General features: G+C 36.8%; 1 protein-coding gene across 1 annotated transcript in view; it reads right to left on the bottom strand.

The window, feature by feature from the left end:
• LOC110186968 (hdc homolog, cell cycle regulator) overlaps nucleotides 1–20,456 on the bottom strand; it is a 115,253-nt gene that overhangs the window by 22,085 nt on the left and 72,712 nt on the right. The gene's annotated exons all lie outside the window — the stretch shown is intronic.

Below are 20,456 nucleotides of genomic sequence, written 5' to 3' on the forward strand. Positions count from 1 at the left end.
CCTTTCAGTTGAAGGGCCATCATCGTCTCTATCATTTTAATTCCTACTCATCCTTGATCTTTGCAGTTTCCATTTATTTTTTGCATTTGCTTTTAGCACAAACACAAGAAAAATATCCCTCTTCTGACCTTTAAATATCAATTTGCAAATAAATTGTATTTGCTTTTGTTGTTCCTTTACTTACTGGACTGGACTTTCGGGACGCAGGACGCAGGACCCAGGACCCTGGGTCTCGTTATTTATCGTGCGTTCAATGTGCTATGGCATAATGGCTTTCTTCGATTGGCCAGAATGGTGAGGAGAGGGCTTTATGTACAAAAACAAATGCAATTTCCAATTTCATAGCGCCTTGAAGTATGCTTCGCTTTTTTCTTGCCTTTTTTCCACAGTTTATTGAACTGCAGCTGCGCCGCGAGGCTCCTTTCGCTTTTTATTTTCCAGCTTTTCCCTCTCTCCCTGCTCCCTTTGGCTCTTCGCTTTAAACTTTATTCCCGAGCATAACAATTATTTTTATATGAAAAGCAAATTTTCAAAGGCATCTCCCAGACATACGCCAGACATTGATGGTTATTGGGATCCTGCGTATCCTTCGTATCCACGCCTCTGTATTTTTTCAGCGCTAAATAAGCAATTTAAATGCATTCGGTGGCCGTTAATAGTTTTATTACATTGCCTCTTGTTTAACTTAATTGTTTAATTATTTTTTAAAGGCACTCCATACTATTTTTTTTTTTTGGAGGGTCCTGCATTTTACAAAGTCACAGTACATTGCTTTGATTCGAACTTAATCCCCAGGACATTAGCAACCGAAAAACTAAACGAACTGTAAGCCATTTCCCGCGGGCACCGAAACTCACAAGGAGGAAATAAAAGGGCGGAGGATGAAAAGCTGGAAGGAAAAATGCTTGGAGTGTAGTATCCTCTTTGGTGTAATTTCTTCCACTTAACTTAATCCCCCCTGATGCTTTAAGGCAGGCAAACATATGTATCGCTCCAATTGGGGAGGTGCTGCCAGTCTCATGTGTGTTTATATAGCAGCAAACACTGGCGTTTTTCTATTTATTTTCTTCGTTTCGTTTACTTGGGTTTCTTATCAACTGGCGAACGGTGCGTATACGTAATGTGGCTTGAGAGACATGATTAACTTGATGAAATTTAACCCAACGACTTATAAGATTATTGTTTTAAATGAATTGATTTATTAATGTATATTAAATATTTTTTAAAATGGTATAAAAACTAAGAAACTCATTGAGTTGGGTTGAACTTTGTGGAAATTTCTGCAGTAAAGTATATTTTATATACATTTCTTCTATAAATTTGAAATTAATATAGATTTTTTCTATAAATATACATTTTATTTACATTTCTTCTATGAATATACTAGCATTTTTAGTTTGTTTCATATAAAACTGTATTAAATTATTCTTTTATTTTAAAAACTCTTCAGAAAATGTCCTAAAATTATGCTTTATGTTTTGCAAGTATACTAACTCAACATTTATTTTTCAGGAACTGCCAAGAACAAATAGTTTTCCTTGCAATTTCCTTAACATTTTCTAGGGTTAAGTCTCCTCTATAGTTCTTATCGAGTCCATGGATCAATGAACCTCAACCGAACTACACTTTTTCCAGCTCCAAGGCACCGATAAGTGGTGTCAACAACAGAAATAGTCGGACGACAGGCCTCCATTTCGAAGTGCAAATAGTGACAGAGGGAGGGAAAAGCCAAGCAGGGAAAAGTGTAGGAAAAACAGATAAGACTAGGGCCAAGTGGGAGTCAACAAACTGAGCAACAAACGGCTGCATTTACCCACCAATTGATCGTTAGAAAAAGGGAAAAGGTTGTGAGGAGACCAGTTGAACCTAATTAAATTTGCCTTTTTTGCAGGCTCTCTATTTTTTCTGAACTCTTTTTTTTTTCCATTTTTTTTTGTTTGCTATTTATTTTTCATTTTCTCCTCTTTTGTTTGCTGTAATTTTTTATCACGCTGCAGTGAGAAATCGCTTGAAATGGAACTCTCATTTGGAGCATATCTTTATAATTGCCAGAGCTAAAGCAAAAAATACAAGAAAAGAATTTCAGAATAGTAAAATTGCAAATAAGAAAAGCAAAAGCATAGTACAGAGACAGCCGTCTGCATTTTAATTACAATACAAAAGAGGAAAATGGCGTGGAAATTCTAACCTCAGGGAAAAGTTATAAGCTGAGTAAAAAGAAACCAAACCAAAAAAAAAGAAAAAAAAACGTTTGGGGGAAAAGCGCGGGTTTCCACTGGCCAAAGTTTGATTAAAACAAGAGACAGAAAAACTTTTCCCCAAAAAGGACACTCGATAGGCAACTCGGCGAGAGAAACTTTTAAGAATGGCATTGCAAATGCAAGGCTCCTCCTCTCTCTTATTCCAGTTTGCTAAAGAAAACTTTAACATTTCCAGGTTAAAGGTTCAAAATAATATAATTAAAAAGCGTGGGTTTTCTACTCCAAAAACAACAAAAGCAATTCCGCAACAGCTCAAGTGAAGGCCAAAAAGGAAAATCTGTGGGTTGTGTGCTGGGGGGAGCAACCATAAAAAACGCAGCCAGACGCAGACAATGAACGCGAATCCTGCACACACACACAAACAAGATACGCACATAATGAAAATGTCAAAATAAACACGACATTAAAAACCTCGAAAACCTCCAAAGAGACGGGTGAGCACACACAAACACACACACAGTCAGGACAAACAGACAGAAGAAGGCACTGCACTCGACGCCGCTTTAAAGGCCAATAAATGACGAGGGTCCTTGAGGCTGCACCTCAATGAGGGCTTATTTGGCACTCCAAGGATCTGAGAGAACTGGAAACCAGTGGGGGAACCAGTTCCCATTACAAACAGTATTATGTTGAATTTAAATTTTGTGTGGAAGGTCTTTTTTTCAGGAGCTTCAACTTTATTAAAAATTCACAAACTTAATTTTTATACCCTTGCAGGGTATTATAATTTCAGTCAGAAGTTTGCAACGCAGTGAAGGAGGCACCTCCGATTATATAAAGTATATATATTCTTGATCAGGATCAACAGCCGAGTCGATCTAGCCATGTCCGTCTGTCCGTCTGTCCGTCTGTCCGTCTGTCCTTCTGTCCGTCTGTCCGTCTGTCCGTCTGTCCGTTTCTACGCAAACTAGTCTCTCAGTTTTGAAGCTATCTGAATGAAACTTTGTAGTTAGCCTTCTATATACTCTCACTCGTATATATGTCGGAACGGGCCGGATCGGACGACTATATCATATAGCTGCCATAGGAATGATCGTAAAATTTTTACAAAAAAATTTTTAACTTTTTCAGTTTTCAATAGAATTTGATCAAATTTGAGATATAGCCATTTTACTATACTCTACAATTTTGCATAGAATTTTATGAAAATCGGACTACTATATCGTATAGCTCCCATAGGAACGATTGAGAAATTAATACAATTAAAAATTATAACTTTTTCGGTTTTCAACAGATTTTCATAAAATTTGAGGTATAGCCATTTTATATTAGTCTTTAAATTTAGTGCCAACTTTCATGAAAATCGGACGACTATATCATATAGGTGCCATACAAGCGATCGTTTGATGTAGAGGAAAAATGCAAATCTGTGAATGTAAAACTGCAAATATAATATGTATAGGTGAATGAAATGATAGCAGGTATTACTTCATTGTTTTTTAACACAAATATATATAATTTTTATTGTATGGATTCCTATTCATAGAAGTTCTATCTGCAAGGGTATATAAACTTCGGCGTGCCGAGGTTAGCTTCCTTTCTTGTTTTAACGTGTATTATCATTATAGTCAGAGGCTTGTAAAATAGTGAAGGACTCCTTTCCAAACCTTAAAATCATATATATTCTTTATCAGAATTAAAAGCCGAATCGATCTAGGCATGTTTGGGAGAATAATAAAATTTTGAAATTTTTCAATATTTTATAAGGGGTTAAATCGTTTATAATGTAAAAAAAAAATCGTACAATTTTAATTTGTTTATAATTTCAAATTGAGTGTGCAGTTTTATTAATCTTATAAAAACTAAGAAAAGACTACTTTCCAAATTGAAATTAATGCATTTTTGGCTGAGTGATGCAATTTTTAAGCTTTGATTTCTCTGAAATATTGTCATATGAATGTATTTACTATTATTTAGTATTAAATCATATTATTAATTTAGTCAGAAGCTTGTAAACATATAAAGGAGTCATTTCCGACCCTATAAATCATATATATTCTTGACCAGCATAAACAGCCGGATCGATCTAGACATCTTAGGGCAAAAATAAAATTTTGATATTTTTTCATAATTTTAAAGAGGTTACATCGTTAAAATTGTCCACAATTTTTAAAAAAAATTCTGAATTTTTTGAAATTTTAAATTGAGTATGCAGATTTGTTAATCTTATAAAAACAAGCATAGGAACACTTTCCGAATTAAAATTAATTGTCTTTTGACTAAGTTGTGAGTTTTTTAAAACGCCGATTTGTGGAAAAAATTGCCATTTAAAAATATAAATAAATATATTGTTCAAAGAATGCGAAAATTTGAAGGTTAGTTATGATCCATTTTCGAAACGATCCTATAATTTAATTTATAACTGCAGGGGTATATCAAATTCGGCTTGGGAGAATTAGTTTTATTTCTAGTTCTTCTATAATTTTACTGGAACTGTGTGCATTTTAAGCTAGAATATACTTTTAAATCTCCTTGCAAGATAATCCTTTTTTTGCTAAACTAGTTCCCAAACTTTCTTCTAGTTCCTAAGACACACATCTCTATTTTCCCACAACTCTCTTTAAGATGTTCCCCACATGCTGATGATATGCTGATGATACCAAGTTTTCGGCGCTAATCGCGTCACAAAAGAACAAAAAACAGAGACAATGCTCTTGGTTTCGGTTCACCTTACCTCCTCACCTGCCTCCCACCTGCGGTTGAATCACTTTTGAAGGTGTCACTAACATCGCTAAGTAGCTTTGGCTGCTCCCGCCGAGCTCTCCTCCAGCTCATTAGCATTTCTAATTAAGGAGCAAGCTACAGTCGCGCATATATGAGCCGCAAGGATAATGACACCTGCCACTGCTCAGACGTTGAAATGAAAATGGGGATTATCATGGAAATGGAAAGTGCTTTTCGCTGGCTTCGTTTTCCTCTCTCAGAATTTTCCAGTAATTTTCACTACTGGCCGTTGGCCATGTAAGCTGCATGTTTAACGGCAATTAGAGAACACCGCCCACTTTGCCACAACACCCCTTAAATATATATTATACTATAGTATATATCTTTTATAAAGAGAGAAAAGTGACCCAGACAGTGGAGGGCGCGGCAGAAGCTTCTATTAAAAGTGAAAACATTTACATTAATAATTAGCCAGCCAGCCAGCAAGGACCTCCCCTCCACAGCTCCCTTATTTTTTCACAGCACTTTGTTGGACACTAAAAACTTCATCAAGTACAAAGCACACAAATTGCAATTAATCAGGAGTAGAGAGAGAGTGTGAGGGGGTTAAAAAACTCCTCTCGTCCAAGTTGACAGTTTAACTGACTAAACAAGGTGCGATAAGTGCTTGCTCAGACAGGGGAAAATCAGCCAAAAACAGAAATCAGCGCAGGACAATGACCAAGGACTAGCAGATGGTTAGGTTAGGTGATGGTGATGGTGTCGAGAAGACAGGATACAGGACACAGGACGCAGCAAAACTGTGGGAGGATCCACAAAAGGGCAGAACAACAACAGCTGCTGTCAGCGCTCAGCGGAAAATGAAAATGATTTAAAGCACATGGCCAAGGACAGGGACCTTTTTCCTAAGCGATAAACTTGGAGAAAAATAATAGCTAAAAATTCAACAAATTCTATATAACTTCTGTAATGTTAGATCATTTTTAAGCTAGGATAAAAGTAAATTCATCTTTTTCCTTCAGTGTTTCCCTTTAAATCTCTTTATTCCTTCATTCTAAAAGAACTTTCGCTGCTTTTGTCAAGTTGTTCTTCATGTGTCCTTTTCAATGGCTTTAAAGTTCAAAGTGCAATTCAGGCTAAATTTCTGGATATTTCATAGCATATGTTTATGGCTGCTGCACCCCTAAATTTTTGTTGGGAAAAACTCCATTTTGGGTAATCAAACTAATGAACCTCCTCCGAGCTCCAACAACCTCAGAGTAGAAGGGGAAAAATGCTTACAAATTGCATTGGTCAGACATGTGAGAGGGTCAGAGAGTCGAGTCGAGTTGAGTGGAAGTCCTTCGCCGGGTGCTTGACTCCACTCCTTTTATGAAAAAGCAAAAATTCCTGTGCTGCCAGGTGGCCAAAGGATCCACACACATACACACACTCTTACCGAGGTTAGCCCCATGAAAAACACACAAGCAAACAGTTTTCAAACATCAACCGCAGAGTAATTAAATTGCAGGCGACTCGTCTGATGGTTGTTCTCCTTTTCCTCCTCCCTGTTTTTTTGTTATATATTTTTTTTATTTACCAGGCTCGGTATTCACTTACAGGATTGAAGGACGTATTTTGAACTTGTCGAAGGGGCACGCATGTCGAGAACTCGGGATAATTTCATTACATTCACACAGAATGAGAAAAAGATACAGCTACTGAATCCTCTTTCAAATGAATCCCGAAATAAATAAATAAAGCTCACAAAAAAGAAAAGTAAAATCCGACAGATACAAGAAAAGGGCGTTGGGGGCGTGACTGGTTCTTAATTAATTTTTGCAATCACCACTGAGACACGACTGCGATTTCCAATTCAACTTGAGCTGCTTATGGCTAATGAACAGAAAATAACAAAACAATACATAGAGAGATCGGTGGGGAAAAAAGGGGGAAACAAATAAAAAAAAAAGGTAAGGAACAAATCAAAAACCAATAAAAGGCAATAAACCAAGTACCGAGGAGACAAGTTCAATGCACTCAGCACCCAACTTCCCCTGTCCCTCCTTCATCCTTCGGTTATTTATTTAAAAGAAGCTTAGGATCAAAAGGAGAGAGTAGAGCAGCGCATAAATTTTGCCAGCGTTGCAGAAATAAAAAAGGAAATCCATTCAAGGATACAAAAACGCGTTAAGTGCGCCAAAATAATAAGAAAAAACCAGTTTGCAACAAAAAATAAGAAGCGTCGCCAAACAGAGAAAGGATATGCCCGGGAATATTGCAAAGTTAAATCAATAAATAAAGCATCAAGCGGGTAGAGTGGCGGCCCCATCAACGTCATTAAATCAATGCTGCCTGTCGTTGCCAGCAATAGATAACGACCAGGACAAATCGGTGGAGTTCCCTTTTGCCAGGATACAGGATACAGGACCCAGGAGCCAGGAGCCAGGAGCCAGGAGGAGGCGCGGCACACAAGAGACAATGACGGCAACGATGGCAAATGCAGCGAAAGTTTGCCAAGTGACATTAGCACAGAGAAAGGACGAGAGAGACAGAGTAGGGGTTCAGGATACTAAGGTGGCCTAAAAGGAGCCAGGGAAAACACTTAAAATTCTAAAGGAAATTTACACGGAAGAGAAATACTTATAAAAGGGTGTAAGATTATTACATAAAAGTAAGAAAATTATAAGAAAACAAAGAAAATTCTATATATTCTAAGGGGTTTTATAGAGATCTTTATATAAAGTCAAGAAGTTATATAGGTTGAATAAAATATAACATAATATGATTAACCCTATTTTCCCTTAAATATTTAATATTTTAATCCCTTTTTTCTCTATGCCTGCATACAAGAAACCTTCCAAAACAATAAGATTTCCTTTCAAGGAAAATTCTTGCTGAACTTTTCGTCCTTTTGGGGAATGGGAGACCGTGACAAGTGGCGTCTGCCGAGAGTTGTTGTCAGACACAGTCCGCGACAATGCCAAAAACACAATTGGGGCGTGTCCCCGAATGCAGGTGGCAAGGGTGAGTGGATGCCAGGATCCTAGAATCCTTAAGCGATGCCAGCAAAAAAAAAGCCATCTCAGTCTTTCTTTCTCCCCTCAATCTCCGCACTCAAGCCGAGACAAACTCAATTGTTTTTGTGCAAAGCCAAGGCAAATTTTTGATTGAAATGCAGACAAAAGAGAGATAATGAGGAGCAGAGAGGGTACGGATCCATCACTGAGCTTCTGATGGATTAGTTTAATGAAATTTAAGCGACCCAAGAAATGACTAGAGAGCATCAAGTAGCACTAGATTGTTTAAAAGAACCTTGAAGAACTTATTTTACCTTATAATCAAGATATTAAAGCTTAAATCCGCTTTAATTAAATTATATATCAATTATCGGCCAAAAGTATACGTCTGTCCTGGGATAATCTTATTGATTTTGCGCCTTGAAACTTGTATCCTTGATGGCAAGAATGGCAATGGAGAGGAAGTGAAAATCCCGGAATCTTGGAACCGAAAGCCCCCGACAAACAAAATCGAAGCCAAGTTAAATCCAAGAGAGGCACGTGACCATAGGCAGCCAGCAGAGCGGAAATGTTTGTCTGCCAAGGGTTTCCCCCTGATGCCTCTTCACTCCTCTCCCTGCTTCTTTTTGGCCAGACACCAGACTTAGACCAAGATATAGCCATGTAGATGGGCGATAAGGCGTCAAAGTGGCAACAAAGTCAATAAGCAAAATGTTTGTGGTGCACAAAATGTTTTCTGCCACAGCCGCCGACGGCATTGAAATCCTTTAATGTGCTGTTAACGATAAGCCAAAACAAGGAGCGTAGGACTTTGGGTTATAGTATATATAGTATATCCTTCCCCTTCGATATGCAAAGGACTTTGGCCGAAAACTAGCTAGAAAACGAGCAGCGAATATTAAAACAAATAAGCCGGCACATAATGGACTGCCCCAGGATAGCTATAGAGAGTGGGAGAGAGAGAGATGGCCTTACTAGACAGTGTCCTTCCTCTCACTCTCGATATATTTTTAGGAAAAGCTCTTTTGCGACCCATGTCAAATAAGTTAAACAGACATGAAAGGCTCCCTCTTCCTCCTGTGGGCTCTGTCCCTACAAACCGAAAGTCCAAAAAAAAAGAAAGTGGACACCAGGGAAAAACAGGGAAAGAGAGTGTTTAGAGATGGAAGGATTTAAAGCGATATATATCGATAATTAGGATATTGATAAAGGAAATAGGTATTAAAAAGGAATACTATATAAAAATGATATTTGAATCAAAAGTAAAGCTATATAAATTGATACTAAAGAGAGAAAATTTGTAGGGATGTATTTTTAACATATCAGAAAATTCATATTTCTGAGGATGTTTTCGATATATATGTCGATATCAGTACTGGGAAGTATTTATCTAATATTTTAATATGTGTTACTTATTGAAAATATACAGGTATTTAAAGAATATTCTATTTTTAAAATATATTCGATATTTTTCAATATATTATCCCCTCTTTAAAAAAAACATCCCTAAGCTAACCCTAAGCGAAAGGGAAAGATGAGGAGGATTTTAGGAGAACCCAGTTGAAGTTGGTCAATGACTCTACAAAGTCTGGGCCGCAACCGAAACTGAAGTTGAAGATTTGCCAACAAACATACGAGAGAAGCAAATAACATAAAAATTAAATGAAATTTATTTACTTATGCGAGCCAACGGATGCGACTAATTGATGGTGGCGACTCTGGGGAGTGGGGACTAAGTTAATGAAAAAATATGCAGCATGTGAGGGATCGTATTTATTTTCAGGTAGAAACAGAAATACAACTCCAGACCATCGTCTCACCTCCAGTCTCCTCCATGTGTGACTGGCACATTAAGTTCAATGAACTTTACCTTTTTGGCTGGTCGTCGTAAAAATCAATAGGCGGACCTCATGCCAGTTTTTAAAATACATTTTACATTTCGTTTGCCAGCGAAATGAGCATCAAAGGCACTTCAAACATCAGGCATCATCGGCATGCGAAAATGTTTCGACAGCCGCTTATGAATGAATATGTATATATTTATATATATATAAAACCAACAAACACACTTCAGTCGAAAAAAAAAGTACAACTCAACAGCAGACTCAGTTGAAGTGCAAGTTTTTGGGCAGACTGCGAGTCGATTTCTCCACCCATTTCAGGTTCAGGCAGCAGTTTTTCCCCCTTTTCCTCAAGCTATTTAAAGGCATCTTTACGAGCCACGCGATGCTGAAAATGAAAAAAAAAAGAGGAAAATATCTGCAACTGCAAACGAAGGAAGCCATTAAAAACGCCTCATAATTTAACGAGTAAGCACGTTTGATTGAAGCAGAAAGGGAAATGCATTTGCCAAGATATAATATAATAATCATGGCATCTTTACAATTCTAATAGGCGGTTCTTCAAATAAGGCATGCCTTTAAGCCATTAAATTATAAAAAGAGATCCCAGTTTTTAATAATAACATCTAATTTGAAGACATTAAAACTACATAGAAGGTAGAAAGGAAGCGATCGAAAGGCACTTAGTTTTAAAAGCCTTGATTAAAGGAAACTCTTTGAACAAAGCTCTTTAATTAACAGCAATCTTATATGCGAATTAAAACCCCTATTTAAAATATACATTTTTAATAAAAAATTTAACATTTTCTTTGAAATTGATTTAAAATATTTGAAACCTTTCAGTTTCTCTATGACCAATGTCCACAAATCAACCAAAACCTATAATTTTCCACTGATCATATAAATAATGTTTGGTATTCGGTTGCCCCCTTCCTACTACCCCACTTTTATTTTTTATGGGCGTCATTCTGATCGCCTTTGTGCGATAAAATAAAAAATAAGCTTGCCACACGCTTGTGCCCCAAAGCTGTGGCAGCTGTTGGTAATTGAGTTGTTGCAACTGGCATGGAGTGAGACTTATCGTTGATCTGCAACGATTTGCATTATTAATTAGATACGATTTAGCAAAATATTACGCATACGTCCCGTGGGCAGGCGCATCTTGGAAGCTCAGCGGGCTTAAAGAGGCCTCTCTGGCGATGATGATGATGATGATGATAATTTTGCTCTTGGCCAAACAACATTCATCAGAGGCAAAGAAAAGCTAAAGTAGCCACCAGCTAGCAGCTAAGTAAACGCTCAAAGTGGTAGGTGTTTGAGCCCCCCGAGGGACAAATTGCACAACCTAGGGTCTAGATAATGGAAAATGGAAAAGCGCCGTTTGCCGTCGATTCAAATTTTACAAAGTCAAACCAAACAAACTGGCGGCGGCGGCGGAAAAGTCAACGAACTGCCTGCCGCCGCATGTTGTTGTCATTTGAACTGGAAATTAATGCATATTGGAAAAAAGCTTTGCCTACTTTGCGGCTGTCCGGTCAAAATATCCAAAAATTAAATAGCTTTTTTCTCTCTTCGTGTTCACTCTCAGTTTTATTTTTGTTGTTGTTTCAGGGGGGACGGGGGAAGGGGGGACGGGGCTTTATCAGCCTTTATTTTGTTTGTTCTGCTAATTATTGTCTTAGGTTAGTTAGTGTGGGCTTGTGGGCTATAAAAATGCTAACTGAGAAAAAATGCTGAAAGCAAAAGTGGGTGTTCTTTTTTTCTCAGTTTGTTTGTATTTATGGCAGGCAGAAATATAATTTTTTATGGCGTGACATCATTAGTAGTTTAATAGAAGTATTAATTATAATTATAGCCTTGTGAGAAGTATTACAAAATCAATCTATTGGGAAATTAAGGTGTCTACAAATAATATCTACACTTTATTTGTATGAAAAATAAAGAAAAAATGAATAAAAATATACAAAGATATATTTTTCTGCTTCTTGAATCGTTCTTTCAACATTTTACCATATTTTTTTCTCTATCTTGCCTGTTTGGGCATTTATTTAAAACATATTTTCAGACAAACAACGGGACCACATTGGGCAATAACAAAAATTATGTGTTGTGCCTTATGCCATGACATCTCTTGGACTTTTCTCTGTTTAGGGGCTTTCTTTCTGTTTTTTTGGGGTCTCTTATTTTTTGTAGTTTTTTATTCCTTTTGTCGGTCTCTGGCTTATTTTTTTCGAGAATTATTTAAGTGCCGCATATGCTGTCTTTTTGTTGGCATTTTGTCAAAGCGAAACATGTGCAAGCCATCTTTGAACTTGTTGTCTCTGTCGCTCGCCGTCATTAGAATGGATAATTGTGGAAGACGACCACTTGATTGACAGGCTTGACAAAACGAAAGGAAACTAAATGTTCGAGGTGGAGACAAGGAGGCAAGGAGGCAGTGGCAGAGGCAGAGGCAGAGGCAGAGCCGAAAGCGAAGCGTGTGGCAGATGTCAACAAATGTTCACATTTATGGTCAGGCTCTCTGAGCCGCATCGCATTCTTGGCAGGAGAGACAGTCAAGTCAGTTGCTTTGGTGCAACCAAATGGCAGATTAAATATCGTTTACATGAGAACCAAGAGGTTGAACAGTGGAAGTGGAAAATATATTTTCTTTTATATTAAAAATATTGTAGAATTTAGCTAATTAACTCTCTAAATCAATTAATATAATTTTAAACACGCTTTTATTGTTAACTCTAAGTTAATTTCTTTCATTCATTAGATCAAAATATAAAAACCACATAATTTGTTTTATAAATATTAAGTATACGCCATGTATGATTTGTAAATATTAAGTATACGCTATGTATTTACATTTAACCTAACAACTTGTTTTGCAAATATTAAGTATACGCCATGTATTTACAAGATATACCAACTGGTTTTAGAAATATTAAGTATACGCCATGTACGACTTGTAAATACGTATACTTAATATTTCTAAAACAAGACGTTAAGTTAAATGTTGTTTTATTTTTGAAAAGAATAACTATAATATTCAGTTGAATCAAGTTTAAAAGGTTTAAGTCATAAACTTTTTAAAAATTATAAATTAAAAACAATAAACCATTTACAAAATTCTATGTTTTCACAAACAGAAAAGTTAAAAAAGTGCTAGAAGGTTTTAAGGGTAAAATCATTAAATAAATGTAAAAATTAACATTTTAAAACTATAAAAAACACAAAAAATAAAATATTTTGTAAAAGTTGTTTTTCGTTACTAAAAGAAGTTTAGAAAGCTATAGAAAATATATAACTTTATTTCAAAACTCCCTTTATTTAAATTTTCCAACTGAAAAACCCCAGAAAAACCCAAAATAATTAATTCACAAAAACTTTGTCTTCCAACTTTTGTTGCAACTTTTTGCACCGCCGTTATTATTTTTGGACTCCACTGTGCAACTTTAATTCTAATTTGCATTCATCAGCGCAACAACTAATTGCACAATATATGCGCATGTGTGCGTGAGTGCGTTTGAGTGTTTGTGCGTTTTGTGCATTGTGCCATTTTCTCGATTTTTGCCGCTCTTTCCACTCACATTCGTGCACAAACACAGACACAGCACCGCTGTGCTGTGCTGTCGACGTTGCAGTCGAAGCGAGGCGGGTTAGCGACCGCAAAACTATCTGACATTAGATTGCGATGGCGGCCAAACGACAACAGCCGACGTCGGCAGAGGCAGAGCCAGCGCAAAAACTGCAATAGCAAAAAACACAGCTAAAAATTGCAGCAGCAACAATTGCATGTGTTGGCGTTCACCGTTTTTTTTTTTTTTTTGTTTTTTTTTTTTTGTTTCTTTTTTCAGTTTCTTGTGCCGGCTGTCACGTATGCACTCACGAGAGTGGGTAAGAGAGAGAGAGTGGAGAAAGAGGGGGTGGAGAGTGAGAGAGGGAGGCAGTGGCAGAGGCAGCCAAAAACTAAAAACAGGGGAGCCTATTAGGGGGGTTAAGTGCAGGGAGAGAGCTCTCCAACTGTGATTAACTGTGCTTTTGTTCTCTTTAAAATGTTATGATGTTAGATTAACCCTTAAGGTGAGGCGCCAATAAGACCTAAATATAATGATATCAATTACAGTAAAAGGTATAGATATTAATTTACCATTCTTTTTTTTTGATCACAATGATAAAAAATTTTAAAACTATTTATATATTAAGTTAAAAATTACACTTTAATCTTTATTTCCCAATCACCTAAACGATGTACCAATCACGTTTACCCTTTAATTGCTAGGCTTAAAAAGAAAACAACATCATTCACTCAGCTTTGGCATTCGGCACTCGACATTTTTAGCGAATTTTCGTCGCAACGGATCAAATAAAGCCAACGAACAAGCATTTTATTTCTATTTAGTTTTTCGCGCGAATTTTAAGTGCAATTTCTTGTCGATTGGCAACAATGTTGCTCAACATTTTCTTATCGCCCCGGTGGCATCTTGTACACCAACCCCTTCACCCCTTCCCGTCACCCTCCCCCCCTCTAAATGGGGGGCGCGGGCGTTGAGGCCTTTTTTGAGATTTTCCAGAGAGATTGTAGCGCTTGATTGACTGCGTGCCTTTGCAGCCGCAACAAATCAATTTAGCCAGCGCAAACAGAGTGAGATAGCGCGATAATAGAGCTTGGGGGCACTCCCACTCTCCCCGCCGCTGCCATACCCCGTTGCACCTGACCCCCCTTAAAGGCCTCCACAATATCCTCTCGCTGGGGAAAAAAAACTCCACCTTGTACGATGGCCAAATTAAATGGCCAACAATTTATTGTCTGCAAATGCAGCGAAAATTGCAAAACATTTTGCCATTTGCCGCTTTTGGCGGCAGCAGCAAATGCACCACACGGGCAACTTGCAACGAGAGCCACTCAAAGCAATAATACAGGGAAATAAATGCATTAGGAAATGCTACAAATATTTAAAATATATAATAGAATAATTTGATGAATTTTTGCAATACTTAAAAATATCTATAAAAGTTTTTATGCGTTTCTAGAGCTCTTTTTTATACTAGGTTGTCACTGAATTCGCACTTGGGAATTTTAAGAGCTTTATTTGTAGCCACTTTTTAAAAATCCATAAATAGATTGTTCCTAAGGGGAATAATTTATTAAATATTTTTATTTCCTCTTCTCCAATTTATTTCAATATATATCTCCTTCTTTACCCAATTATTTATCAGTGCATTATTGACGCGGCGCGTTGGTGGCGCCTGTCGATGATCGCAAATTTGAAAATTGCCAGTTTGCTGTCTCTGCACTCCCCACCCCCCTGGTCCCTGGTCTCTCGGCCAAATTTACAGCTTGTAAACGGTTTTGGTTAGGCAGTGGGGAGGAGGCCAAGAGGCGTGCATGTCTACAGTCAACTCTAAGTGATTTGCCACAGGATACCCCGCCACAAGGCGGAAATGCTGAGGTATCAACGTCACCGAGCTGCTCCGCCCACTCGAGATCAATTCACGCTTACGTGGTGGTGTTTCCCCCTCCATATTAAAGCCACAAAGAAGATCGGCCTAAAAACAAATCTCTCATAATTTCTGATTCGATTTCGATGTCTTTGATCTGCTGCCGAAGGTCTAAACCGAGTATGTATTGGTTTTATTTTTTGTTCCCAGTATCATTTTAGGCAGCTGCCCGTTATTAATTAACAGCTGTGCGCTTATTATGCAAATTAGCCGCAGATGGGAAACACACAATGATTGTGTGGGTAAAAAATTTATATATAGAAAGAGCAGAAAAAAAGGTCTGGTCGATCTGGTTTTGATTCATCGTTTTGTCTCCGACTGACTGCCGGTTTGAATACTCACGACTTGCATTGAATATAGAGAGTGCTCTATATAGGAAGTTGGATAAAGACATGTTACATACCTGCAAAGAGAGATAAGAAAGAAATAATGGTGATTAATTCATTGGTTACTCAAAGGTAAAAGATATAACACAAAAGGAATGTTCAATGGAATATAATTAAGAAAAAACAATAGCAAATCATCATAATTATTATCATAAATGGATCATTATGATGATTTGTGATCATATTATGATGATATGTGATCAAATGATGTGCTGAAGAGAAATGTTAACTATAATTATAAGGATCTCTTAATTAAATATGAGATAATCCCTGATCTTTATTTCATTATAGACAGTAAATTAGTTGTCAAACTAATTAAGCAAGTTCTTCTTCCAATTAAAAAAAAAAAAAAAAACAAAATAAACGTAAATAATAATAGCTTAAAGAACCCCCCCCCCAAGATAAATATCTCCAAAAACACAAGTCTCTCTATCAAATTACATCTTAAAGCCATGGCTTAAAACCCACAAAAGCGAATCTCCTTTTAAGGAATCTTCAACAGAACTGAAAGCCATGAAATTTATTCACCAATTAATTGTCAAGTTCTCCTGCCTGCTTCTTCTTTTTTAATAGAATTTATCAAGTCCATAATTCAGCATTAAATTATGCAGATTATCCATTTCTGTGTGCCACACATGCCACATGCATCATCTTTGGACAATGTCAACTGCAGCCTGCTTTACCCCACCGAACTAATGAAGAAATCCCGCACTCGAATTTATTTCGCAATCAATTTGACAAATGTGCAGAGCCTACATGGACCGATGGCCAGTAAAGATAGCCCAATAAAATGGCCAAGAGCCAACTGCCAACAGACAACAGCTACCAAGAGCCAAGAGTAGAGAAGGCAAACCGAAAAGCCAGAGCCAGAGCTTGGGCATTTATAGGTCTAGGATCCCAAAAACAAGTAGCCAAGTGAGGCAAGCATCGTAAACTTACACATTTTGTGGCCAATTGTTGTGCCGTACAGTGCGAGACATAAATATACGGTTACGCTTGCATCGACATTACAATCAGCTGGCCAAACACGGTCAACAAACATTTTTATGGTTGCCTCATAAATGTCAGCGAATGTCTAAATTAGTAGCGCTTTTCAGGGGATTGGTTTGGATTTTTATTCGACATTGACCTAATTCTTTATGTAAAAAAACAAACAATAATAATATATAATAGAACACAAAGCACGAGAAGGAATTATGCAAATGAATGTTAGATAGGTGAAAATTAGAAAAGGCAAATGAAAGTAGATCAAATGATTATTTTTTCTATTGGAAAAAATATTGTTTAAACTTCTTTGACATTTAATTTGTTACTCCAACTTGTAATAATATTTAATTAAAGTATAGTTTTATGCCTTAAATAATTCCTTGTGCACACATCAAGGTAGTTGCCCCACCATTTAATGTCTTTGTAATTAAATTGCATTTTGAGCGGCAAACCACCTCATTAAGGTCAAATTACAGTCAAGCCCCACATTTGTCCGTCGTCCGTTTGTCCGTTTGTCAGCGCCTGTAATTATGCATAGCCACGCCCCCCTTTTTTTTTGCTGCCCTGTTTCCCCCCCCCCCAACTGTGGAATATTTTTAAGTTTAAATCGCAATTAATTTACTCGCCGCCAGACATTTGCAAGTTTTCAAGTACAAATGCTAAAAAGCCGAACATATAAAAAAGTATGTACACTTTGCTTCGCTTCGATCTGCCTCGATTTCTGTATATATTCTATACTCTATATTCACTGTGGGTGTCACATGTCGCCCAAGTCGTGACCGAAGTCAATGTTGCCAATAGATATCGGGGGCCTATGGGTTTATAGCCAATAAATGTCCAAAGCCAAGTTACTTTGGAATGTCATAATGAGAACATTTAATTAGGAGTTGGGTAGGGTTCTGGAAAAACCACATTTTTAGCTTGTAACTTAAATTAAAATCATTGATTTATCTAGTAACCAAATGGCATTTACTATTTTTGTAGAGTAAGATGGGATAATTAAATTAAAAAATGTGGTTTCACATTTAAACATTTGAATAAATCGGTAAAAATGCAGGTTGTTGTTAAGAAATAAACATATAGTTGTATATCCTTTCAGGGTATTTTAAATTCAGTCAGAAGCTTGAAACGCTGTGAAGAACTCATTTCCGACCCTATAAGTCATATATATTCTTGATCAGCATCAAAAGCCGAATCGATCTAGACAGGTTTGGAAGAAAAATAAAATTTCGAAATTTTTTCAAATTCTATAAGGGGTTACATCGTTAAAATTTCCAAAAATTGAAAAAAATAAAAAAAAAATTAAATTTTTTTAAAATTTTATGTGGAGTATGCAGATTAATAAACATTATAAAAACTAACATAAGAACGGTTTCCGAATTAAAATTAATAAATTTTTGGCTTAGTAATGAGTTTGATTTCTTGGGAAAATTGGCATATAAAAATATCGATAAATATCGATATTGAGAATGCGAACTTTTGAAGCTTAATTATGATCGATTTCTGTTTCGATCTTATAATTTAATTGGAAACTGTAAAGGTGTTTTACTTTCGGCTTTTCGGAGTACGTTTTCTTTTTATTAAGAAACATATAATGCCATTTTTTAGCCTATTCTTTTAATGATATAAATCGAATATGATCTTTTATAAAATGTTGGATGCTTACAGATGCTTTTTGTGTCCCTAAAATATTAGCTATTTAAATGATTTCTTTGCATTTAACATTTAGTATTATTGTTTATTCATTTCCCTTCCTCTCGCCCCCTCTGGATGCCATCATCATCTCTTTTGAGTGTCTGTCGTTTGTTTGCCGCTGTTTGCCTTTGTTATTTATGCATTTTTGTCATGGACACTTCGCCGGCGGTTGTCGCCGTCGCACAGCTCGTCGGTCATTACCACGAAAACCTCGAGTAGAGTACATTGTAGTTGTTGTTACCCCTTCGATCCCCCTCCCCCCCTCGCAGTGGCAAACATTTTTAATTGATTTTTGCATTTAAATGTTTGGTGTGAAAAGTGATGGAAATGCGAAAACGGCAACGGCAGCGACAACGACGACGCCGTTGACAAAAATGGCAAATGCAAATTGCCAACAAACTGTGAAGGACGATTTGCGTCTGAGTTTCTGAGTATGAGTCTGATTTATTCATGAATATATTTTTCAGAGTGCGTGTTTTCATTGCGGGGGTGATCATTGATCGCTCAGACGGCGATAATTGCCGCTGTAGCCGACGAGTGGAGGCGGGAAAAATCGCAAACATGATAAATATGAATAATAATTGGCAGTTAATTATGACATTGCATGAAAAGCGTTCAAAATGATACAGTGGAATTTGTAATAGTTAAAGTTAATTCATATTATTATTATAAAGTGAATTTAATTGAGATGAAAATATTTTATAATACACGAAAATTAGTACTTATTTTACTGACCTATCTAACTTTTATATTTTGTCTGACAGTGCTGTATTTTGAACAGAATTCGCACTTAGGAATTTTAGGTGCTTTTTTTGTAAAAACTTTCACGTAAAGTTGGTAGGTCGAAGAAATTTTCCAGGACTCAATACTATAGACTTTTCAGACTATTTTCTATAAAAGATCAATAAGGACTTCTAATAATAATAATTTATTATTGTAAAACTTTTTAAATTTCATAAATAAATAGCATAAATTCCCCCATTAACTCTACATTTTTTCTGTATAAAAAAGTCCCTTCTATATGATTGTTTAATCATAACTTTTAAGCAACTGTAAATAATAATACCAGCAGAAAAAACCAACCCTTTTTAATTACTCTTCCACTTTTAAAGTTTCCCCAACTGTATGTATAATTATTTTTGTGACAGAATTCTTACATCTGAGCAAGTGCAAAGGAAAAAAGAACGCGCTAATACTGTAATCTGCACAATCGACACTCATAATTAACACATTTAGCTAATAAGTTGCCACAGAATAAACAACATTAATCACGGTTTAATGGCGAATTAATCAGACAAACAACTTGAGCGCCAGTTTCCCATTTCCCTGCGGACACACACGTCTCTCGCCGAGAAAATTCAAACCCACGGCAGCTGACAACTTTTATTGAAAGTTTTTGTTTCTTTTTCTTCTCTTTTCCTCTTCAATAACAATAAAATAAATCTTGGCCAAGAAAAACACAGAAAAAAATGAAAACAACAACAGATAAAAACAGCATTAGCTGGCCATAAAGCAGCCCAACTAAGGCATTCGGCCCACTCGATGTGGCTCAAAGAGAGGGGGAAGTAAGGGGGTCTGAAAACTCAGACAAGTGCCAAGTTAATTGCATTAAAACTGAAATAAAAAGCGAAGCTCAGATAGCAGAAATTATGAAGTGCAGGCAGCGGCGACACAAGCAATGTTTGTGTCTCGCTGCCTCCAGTTGATTGAGGCGCATAATCAGCGGGGAAAAGTGAGGGGGAAAAGCGGCGGGAGGCGGTGACAAGCGCATTAAGTTGTTAACAGCAAATATTTGCTTCATTTGCGCTATGATTGCAACTACAAAAGCAACAGCAACAGAAGCAGCAGCAGCAACTAGCAACTGCTGCAGCAGTACTGAAGCAATGTGCAACATCCGGTCAGCAACATCTTCTGTTGCAGCACTACCTCCTACTCCTCCTTCTTGATCTTCTTCCTCCTTTTTTTACTGATTCCCATTGAGCCGATGCAATCATCATCATCGTCTCGGGCTATAAAAATATATTAATAGGAGAGGAATTGATAGATAGGCGACTAAAGTCAACCCAATATGGCACAGAGTGTTGTGTGTGTGCTTTCCCCCTTTTTTACAATCGACCAAATATGGGACACAAA

This window comes from Drosophila serrata, unplaced genomic scaffold, assembly GCF_035046125.1.
Source record: "Drosophila serrata isolate PLE 108 unplaced genomic scaffold, ASM3504612v1 contig_382, whole genome shotgun sequence".
Taxonomy (NCBI): domain Eukaryota; kingdom Metazoa; phylum Arthropoda; class Insecta; order Diptera; family Drosophilidae; genus Drosophila; species Drosophila serrata.